This window comes from Sphaeramia orbicularis, chromosome 12 (assembly GCF_902148855.1).
Source record: "Sphaeramia orbicularis chromosome 12, fSphaOr1.1, whole genome shotgun sequence".
In the NCBI taxonomy this organism is placed as follows: Eukaryota; Metazoa; Chordata; class Actinopteri; order Kurtiformes; family Apogonidae; genus Sphaeramia; species Sphaeramia orbicularis.
Genome location: NC_043968.1, coordinates 50823887 through 50832738, shown reverse-complemented (window position 1 = coordinate 50832738; position 8852 = coordinate 50823887). Strand labels below are relative to the sequence as shown.

Below are 8852 nucleotides of genomic sequence, written 5' to 3'. Positions count from 1 at the left end.
AGGCTGAAAACCACTGGTTTAAGGTTAGATGGAGAGGAAACCTCCTTAGTAAATACTATGCTGTTACCTGTGGTGTTTTCATAGTCATGTTTGATGTGATTTGGAGTTCTCTATTTGACTTTCGGGCTTTAAATGACACTATAATCGGGTTGTAAACTACAACACGGAAGAAAAGAGTTAGTTTCAGTGTCAGTGCACGGGGCAGATGAGGCATCCTGCTCCGCCCTCATCACCATCATCATCATCATAATCTGCCCTTATGAGGAGGGACACAGAGACACAGAGTAACAGGTCACCATTTTCACAGGAACGCTATGTCAACCAAAGTGTAGTGTGGTGGAGAGTTCCGGTGATCCAAACCCAGTGAGGACAGTGTTGGGGAACATGTGACAGAATGTTCGACTATGGAAGCGGCGGCTCTTCTGTTAACGGCTAACGGTGTTCGTTACGTCTGCGGCTCTGCTAGCTAACACCGCCCGGCTCAGGGTGAGCGGTGTCGGACTACGAGGACCCACCGACCAACGCTGACTCGGAGAAGTCGAGCAGCCACGGGACAACGGAAATAAAAACAGAGTAAGTTGTGTTTGTGTCCACCTTTTTAGCTGAAGTACTCACCGAGTTAGCAAGTCCATGAAGCAGAGAGGATAAGCTCCAGCATGTTTAACCCACAGCCCCTCTTATCAGAAAACTGTCAGCACACACATAGTTTAGATGCTTGTAATTCTGCTTCTACAACTTTTCACCCCTCTAATCTACATTCATTTGATGTTAAATTTAACCTGTTAGATTTTATAAGTGACTTGTGACACTAGCTTTGTCTATTAATTTAAAGCAGGGGTGTCAAACTCATTTTCATGGGTCACATACAGCCCAATATGACCTGACCAGTAAAATAATAACACAACAAACTATTAATAATGTCAACTCCAAACTTTTCTCTACGTTTTAGAATGTAAAAAGTAAACGTACATAATGATAATATTTACATCTCCAAACTATTCTTTAAAAAATGTGAATAACATGAACAATTTGAAATTTATAAGTGCAGCTTTAAAAATATGATGCCTCAGCTTATAATTTACACATGCACTAAAACTTACAGATCTACAAATGCACTAAACATTTAGGAATAGGCATAACATTGTTATAATTGCACTATACCACTACATATTTCTCTTAACACATTTCATGTTCATGTTTGTTCAGGCTATTCACCTTGTTTGTGAAAGGATAGTTTGTAAATATAAACATTGTCAACATTGTCATGTCATTTTACTTTTTTACACTAAAACAAAGAAAAGTTTGGAGTTGTCCAAACCTCTGTCCGTGTATGTGTTATTATGATAGTGTTTTTTTACTGGGCAAGACCACTTGTACGGTGGCCCAGAGGTGCAACAGGCCAAAAAATTATCTACGAGACAAAAAAAATTATCTACTACAAGAAAAAAAAAAGAGAACAGCCTAAAAAAATTATCCACTAGATGAAAAAAATTATCTACTACAAGAAAAAAAAGAGAACAGCCTAAAAAAATTATCCACGAGATGAAAAAAATTATCTACTATAAGAAAAAAAAAAGAGAACAGCCCAAAAAAATTATCCACTATAAGGAAAAAAAAGGGGGAGAACAGCCTAAAAAAATTATCCACTAGACAAAAAAATTATCTACTGCAAGAAAAAAAGAGAACAGCCCAAAAAAATTATCCACTATAAGAAAAAAAAGAGAACAGCCTAAAAAAATTTATCCACTAGATGAAAAAAAAAAAAATCCCCTATAAGAAAGAAAAGAGACCAGCCAAAAAAATTATCCTCTAAAAGAAAAAAAAAGAGAACAGGCAAAAAAAATTATCTACTAGCCCAAAAAATTATTCACTATAAGAAAAAAAAAAAGAACAGGTGAAAAAAATTATCTACTATGAGAAAAAAAAAGAGAGCAGCCCAAAAAAATATCCACTATAAGAAAAAAAAAACCATCATCCACCTTTTCAATTACGGGGGCGCTGTTTACCCGAAAGGTGCCTTGCTTTAAAATTAAGGCCACCACAAAAAATAAAAGGATAGGCTGAAAAATTTTAAGGCTTTCGGCTAATGTGGCTAATGCTAAGGAAGTACCCCACCGGAAGTGGAGGTCGTGCGCTAAAAAATAAAGTTATTTTAAAATATAGATATTTACATTAATATAGTTTGCAAAGCAGTTAAATGATTAAATACGGTTCCAGTGTCTGCTCAAGGTTAGGCATGGGCGTTAAATGGTTAAGGTTAGGGTTAGGGTATGGTTGGGGTTAGTTTTCAGTGGTAAATGGCCCTTGTGTGCACTGTGTGAAGGTTCCTTGCTAAGCTAATGCTAATGCGAAAAGTTGACAGCAACTTTGTGAACTACCAGTGCGAGTAAACAATTGTGTGATTACGGTGTTGAATTGTTCAACTGCCTGACATTCAATATCATTTTTGATGAATATTCGCTACAAGAAGTTCTAAAATTATTTTATTTTGAGAGGAGGAGAAGAGGAGCTTCCTGTGGAGCTCCACTGTCATGGCATCGCCCATTTGTTGAGAGACAGCGAGTGCATATTGCGACACCGACACCTGGTGCTGTGGCACCACGGTTCTCTTTTTTTTCTTATAGTGGATCATTTTTTTGGGCTGTTCTCTTTTTTTTTTCTTGTAGTAGATAATTTTTTTCATCTAGTGGATAATTTTTTTAGGCTGTTCTCTTTTTTTTCTTGTAGTAGATAATTTTTTTCATCTAGTGGATAATTTTTTTAGGCTGTTCTCTTTTTTTTTCTTATAGTGGATAATTTTTTTGGGCTGTTCTCTTTTTTTTCTTGTAGTAGATAATTTTTTTCATCTAGTGGATAATTTTTTTAGGCTTTTCTCTTTTTTTTTTTCTTATAGTGGATAATTTTTTTGGGCTGTTCTCTTTTTTTTCTTGTAGTAGATCATTTTTTTCATCTAGTGGATAATTTTTTTTAGGCTGTTCTCTTTTTTTTTCTTGTAGTAGATAATTTTTTTCGTCTAGTGGATAATTTTTTGGCCTGTTGCACCTCTGGGCCACCGTACACTTGAGATCAAATGAGGCTTTATATGGACCCTGACCTAAAATGATTTTGACACCCTTATTAATATCTTCAGTGTAATTTTTTGCATTTCACAAATTCATCCCTGGATTGGGTTCTTAGGCAGGCCCATGGGCCATATGTTTGACACCCCTGATTTGAAGTGTCAACTATTAACTGTCTCCACCATTAATCACTAATTTATAATGTGGTTTCAGGTTGAGGTGGCTTAATTTATACCCGCAGGTATAATTAGATGATGACATTTGGCATTTCTCAAAACAGACTGACATGTGACATGAAACCAAGACAGGAGTTGATCATAGACATGACATAAGAAAAGTAGGGATGCACCAGTACCACTTTTTCCAGACTGAGTACAAGTGCTTACATTTGAGTATTTGCCGATACTGAGTACCAACATGAGTACTTAATAATACCATTACTGTTCTTAGTTACTTTTGAAAATGTCCTTTCTTGTCGTTGTCATTAGTCTGACTGTAACAAAGTGCTGCTGCTGACATTTAATGCGTTGGAATGAGTGTTTATCAATCAATCCACCAGGGGGCGCCGCTCTTAATTAACCATACTGACAGAATACTACGAAGAAAAGTAAAGTTTTTTTGAGAAGAAGTAAGTCATTAATAATAAACATGGAGACAACAGAGGTATCACTAGTGTGGATACTAATGTCATAAATATGTCAGTAGTTTTTCACTAACTCACACAGTGGCTCTTTGAAAAGATCCACTACCTCCACGGTTCCCAGGGGTATTCTCTGTCTGGGTACGCATCTGTGAGCGCCTGGAAAATGGATGGAATGGACACAGAGGATGGACAGAACACTCTGTCCGTATCCTTCTATGTCTTTAACATTACTTGCAGTCAGCACTACTTTTGTCACTGTCATTTATTTTGAAAAATCTCCACACTGCTGACATTACTCCTCTGCCACGTACCTGCTTTACTTAACTGCGAATGTCACACTGCTGCAAGTGGTATCGGTGCGGTTGTATTAGAGTACGAGTACAAGTACACACACTGAGTATCGGACCCGATACAAGATACTGGTATCGGTATCGGTGCATTCCTGAAGAAAAGTGCTCCAAGTTCCACCATTCAGGGCATAAAAGATAAGAGAGAGATGGGTCAGTAAAAGAATAATTGAGATAAAAGATGAAAATAAACCTTTTGATTAAGACCAAGGTTAAAAGAAGGTTTTAAACTGTGTGTGATGTTATTATCAGTCCAAAAAAGCATCAGGGGTTGCACGTCTGACTCCGGCTTCTATGCCACACCCTACTTTTCAGTAACCCGGTCGTCTGAGTTCTCGGTCAAATTTTCTCCCGAGGCAACACTTATTACTTCCCGCTGCGGTCCAGACATTAGCGTGTGTGCTGCGGCTGCTCTTACACCTGTGCTGTGTGTGTCAACGTATCTTGATGTAGCTCTAGTGTGATTGGTTTGGTGCAGCGTTACTTAATTATGATTGGCTGCTCTTATGTCTGTCAGAACATTGAAGAATGAATTCTATCGAAATTGTATCGAGCATGTCTCATATTTCTATCGAAGAAAAGTTATATTGCGATATATATCGTTAGTGTTATATCAACCAGCCCTACTACTGGCTGTGCAATACATTTACATCTAAATTCACAGTACAGAGTGAAGGTCAAAACAAAAAGAAAAACATATTCCAAAATAATAAAGTCTGACATAATCAAAAGACGTACGGTTGCATAATAGCTGTACTAGAGAGTAATATTGGAGATAAGATGTTCATGCTTAATTTAACAAAGATTGTTTTTGCACAGTATGCATTTATAAGGCTTAGTTTAGGGTGCAACTCACAATAATAAGGCTTTTTCCAAATTATTTGAGTTGAAATTAAGTGCTTATTCTGTAAAATGTTCAAACAAAAGTGGAGGCAGTCATTTTGTTGAGGGTAGATAGAATAAATATTGGAAACATCTTCTTTACAATACAACGACACATAAATTTGAAGCCATTTCAGTCAAAACTGAACATTATAATCTTAACAAATAGGGCTGGGTAAAAAAATCGATTTAATCGATCTTAGATCGATTTCGTTTTAATTTTGCGTAATCGATTAATAGTGGATGAGATCGATTTTTCACAGCAGGACCGGGAGTACGTGGAAGCGCGACCGGCTCCGTCTTGCAAACCCCTGGGGAAGATATCTTAGTCTCGCTTGCGATGGGTCTGGCGCGGAAAAGACATGGAGGAAGGGTGGGGAAAACCCCTCCACTGGACGTCCTCCCGGCCTCAAACTCGAACCCGCAGTGTGAAGGAACTGGCCGCCCGGAGGTTCTCCGAGGTGAGGCAAGTCGCTGAAGTTGGTCGTTCTTGGAATGATAACTTGGACCCATACTATCACCTATGGCTGAGTATGGAGTTAGAGTAATAGTAAAACGACACAGTCCGCTGACCGCTATACTACCCCCCCCCGCTCCCTGACCAACAATCACGGAACGCAACCCCATCCCCACGCCAGTCATGGAGTGCACCCCCCCCCCCCCCAGTGAGTAGCCACCAGCCATAAAACACAATAAAGATGATGGAGAAGTCTGTTCTCAGCCACTGTAGAAACATGGGAATATTTCTGTCCCGTTCATTATTTAAGAGCAAATTCAGCTACTTCCTGCTGAAATGTCATATTTATTTTCTTTCTAATATCAATATTGATACCACTATTGATGTGTTGCATGACTGCAGTAGTCAAATAATCAGGTTACAACTCAGAATTGTACTTTGGTATCACTAAATTAATCTGAATCAATCAATTAATACTGAATCAAATCGATATTGGATCGAATCGAATAGAATCGAATCGTGATTAATCAATTCAGAACCTTATGAATCGAAATCGAATCGATTATGGAAATTGGCCATGATACCCAGCCCTATTAACAAATGTTATTTTTGCACTGCTGCTAGGCCTATATCGCATTATGTTAGTGTTATCTATGCTAAGAAATGACATATTGGTGAATATAACAATTTTTCAATGGATGCTGATTTTGTAGGTACAGTACAGGCCAAAAGTTTGGACACACCTTCTCATTCTTCGCATTTTCTTTATTTTCATGACTATTTACATTGTAGATTCTCACTGAAGGCATCAAAACTATAAATGAACACATGTGGAATTATGTACTTAACAAAAAAGTGTGAAATAACTGAAAACATCTCTTATATTCTAGTTTCTTCAAAGTAGCCACCCTTTGCTCTGATGACTGCCTTGCACACCCTTGGCATTCTCTTGATGAGCATCAAGAGTTAGTCACCTGAAATGGTTTTCACTTCATAGCTGTGCCTTGTCAGGGTTACTTAGTGGAATTTCTTGCCTTATTGATGGGGTTGGGACCATCAGTTGTGTTGTGCAGAAGTCAGGTTGATGCACAGCTGACAGCCCTATTGGACAACTGTTAGAATGCATATTATGGCGAGAACCAATCAGCTAAGTAAAGACAAACGAGTGGCCATCATTACTTTAAGGAATGAAGGTCAGTCAGTCTAGAAAATTTCAAAAACTTTGAATGTGTCCCCAAGTGCAGTCGCAAAAACCATCAAGCGCTCCAACGAAACTGGCTCACATGAGGACCGCCCCAGGAAAGGAAGACCAAGAGTCACCTCTGATGCTGAAGATAAGTTCATCTGAGTCACCAGCCTCAGAAATCGCAAATTAACAGCAGCTCAGATTAGAGACCAGATGAATACCACACAGAGCTCTAGCAGCAGACACATCTCTACAACAACTGTTAAGAGGAGACTGCGTGAATCAGGCCTTCATGGTCAAATAGCTGCTAGGAAACCACTGCTCAGGAGAGGCAACAAACAGAAGAGATTTATTTGGGCCAAGAAACCCAAGGAATGGACATTAGACCAGTGGAAATCTGTGCTTTGGTCTGATGAGTCCAAATTTGAGATCTTTGGATCCAACCGCCGTGTCTTTGTGCGACACAGAAAAGGTGAACGGATGGATGCTACATGCCTGGTTCGCATGGAGGGGGAGGTGTGATGGTGTGGGGGTGCTTTGCTGGTGACGCTGTTGGGGATTTATTCAAGATTGAAGGCAACCTGAATCAGCATGGCTACCACAGCATCCTGAAGTGACATGCCATTCCATCCGGTTTGCGTTTAGTTGGACCATCATTTATGTTTCAACAGGACAATGACCCCAAACACACCTCCAGGCTGTGTGAGGGATATTTGACCAAGAAGGAGAGTGATGGAGTGCTGCGCCAGATGACCTGGCCTCCACAGTCACCGGACCTGAACCCAATCGAGATGGTTTGGGGTGAGCTGGACCGCAGAGTGAAGGCAAAAGGGCCAACAAGTGCTAAGCATCTCTGGGAACTTCTTCAAGACTGTTAGGAAACCATTTCAGGTGACTACCTCTTGAAGCTCATCAAGAGAATGCCAAGAGTGTGCAAAACAGTCATCAGAGCTAAGGGTGGCTACTTTGAAGAAACTAGAATATAAGATATGTTTTCAGTTATTTCACACTTTTTTATTAAGTACATAATTCCACATGTGTTCATTCATAGTTTTGATGCCTTCAGTGAGAATCTACAATGTAAATAGTCATGAAAATAAAGAAAATGCAAAGAATGAGAAGGTGTGTCCAAACTTTTGGCCTGTACTGTATGTTGTTTTTATAGCCAGGTCAGTTTATTCTCTTCAGTGATACAGCTCAATTTCCAGTCCATGCATTGTAATATTTCAGAAATGAAACTGTAAATTGTATACAGTCAGTTGGAGACCACAAACTGTTGTGCAATTTACAAGGGAGTTTTTTCTCAGTATTTATCCATTAAGGCTATTCTTAACACTTAACAGCTTTTTAGATATACTATTTAAATACTCCAATCTTGTCTAAACTTGTTTTCATGCTTTAAAAAGCAGATTCAGAATGACACCAGTACTGAATCATTAGACTTCCTTTACAGCTGATTTTGCATGTTTTTGTTGGTCTTTTACTGGAAGAACATGAGCAAAGAGAAATAAATGTTGACAGTTATGGGGAAAGTACATTATTATTGTGTCATGTAACATTCTGCAACTGAAATTCAGGTCACGTACATATGAAGATGTGCAATGTCAGCTGCTGCAATGGAGAAAATGGTCTGATCTGTCAAATGAAAAAAATAAAAAATCACAGTAAAGCTGTACCGCTGCTCTCACATTTTAACCAAGGTATTGTTCTTTAATGGTGTTAGGAATGAGATCTGAAAGCACAAGCATACAAAAAATGTGTTGTTAGGATAAGATTCAATATGAATGAGGCTGCGATTCCCAGAGCCTTAAGTGTTACTAAAGCAGTCGGGTTTTATGTGCCTCCAACAAAATCAACATTAACAGTCCAGCCTTGGTATGCTCCCATTTTGCAGCCATTCTTGTTTTTTCTGCTAGTCACAGTGATTTAAAGGTGGGGTGGGAGATGTTTTCCTGGAACATTTTTTGCTATATTGCTTAAAATCCCCTTCACACCCTGATTACAACCCATTAATTAAATGCTCTAACACAGAAATAAAAAAATTTAGTCACCTGTGATACGGACAGGACTGGAAAAACACCATCCAATCATTTTAACCAGCCCATCAAAACGACTGAATGGTGATATGTCTATCAAACTCAACTGTCATTTGTCCCTCCCCCCTCTGCGCGTGCCCCTCTTCGTGCATGAATTGTGCATTCTCAGAGGCTTGGAGCACTTATACAGGAAACAAAGCTAGAGCCAGAGCTTGGCTATATTAGTTATATTAGGATGGAAA

General features: G+C 38.9%; 1 protein-coding gene across 3 annotated transcripts in view; it reads left to right on the top strand.

Annotated features, from left to right (window-relative positions):
- Window positions 1-252: 252 nt before the first annotated feature.
- jak2a (Janus kinase 2a) overlaps window positions 253-8852 on the top strand; it is a 42742-nt gene continuing 34142 nt past the window's right edge. For 2 of the 3 annotated variants that reach the window (XM_030149208.1, XM_030149205.1), the window contains exon 1: window positions 253-573. The gene's annotated coding sequence lies outside the window, so the exon portion shown is untranslated. Of the gene's footprint in view, window positions 578-8852 lie in introns of all 3 variants that reach the window. The other variant, XM_030149206.1, reaches the window with a different exon arrangement.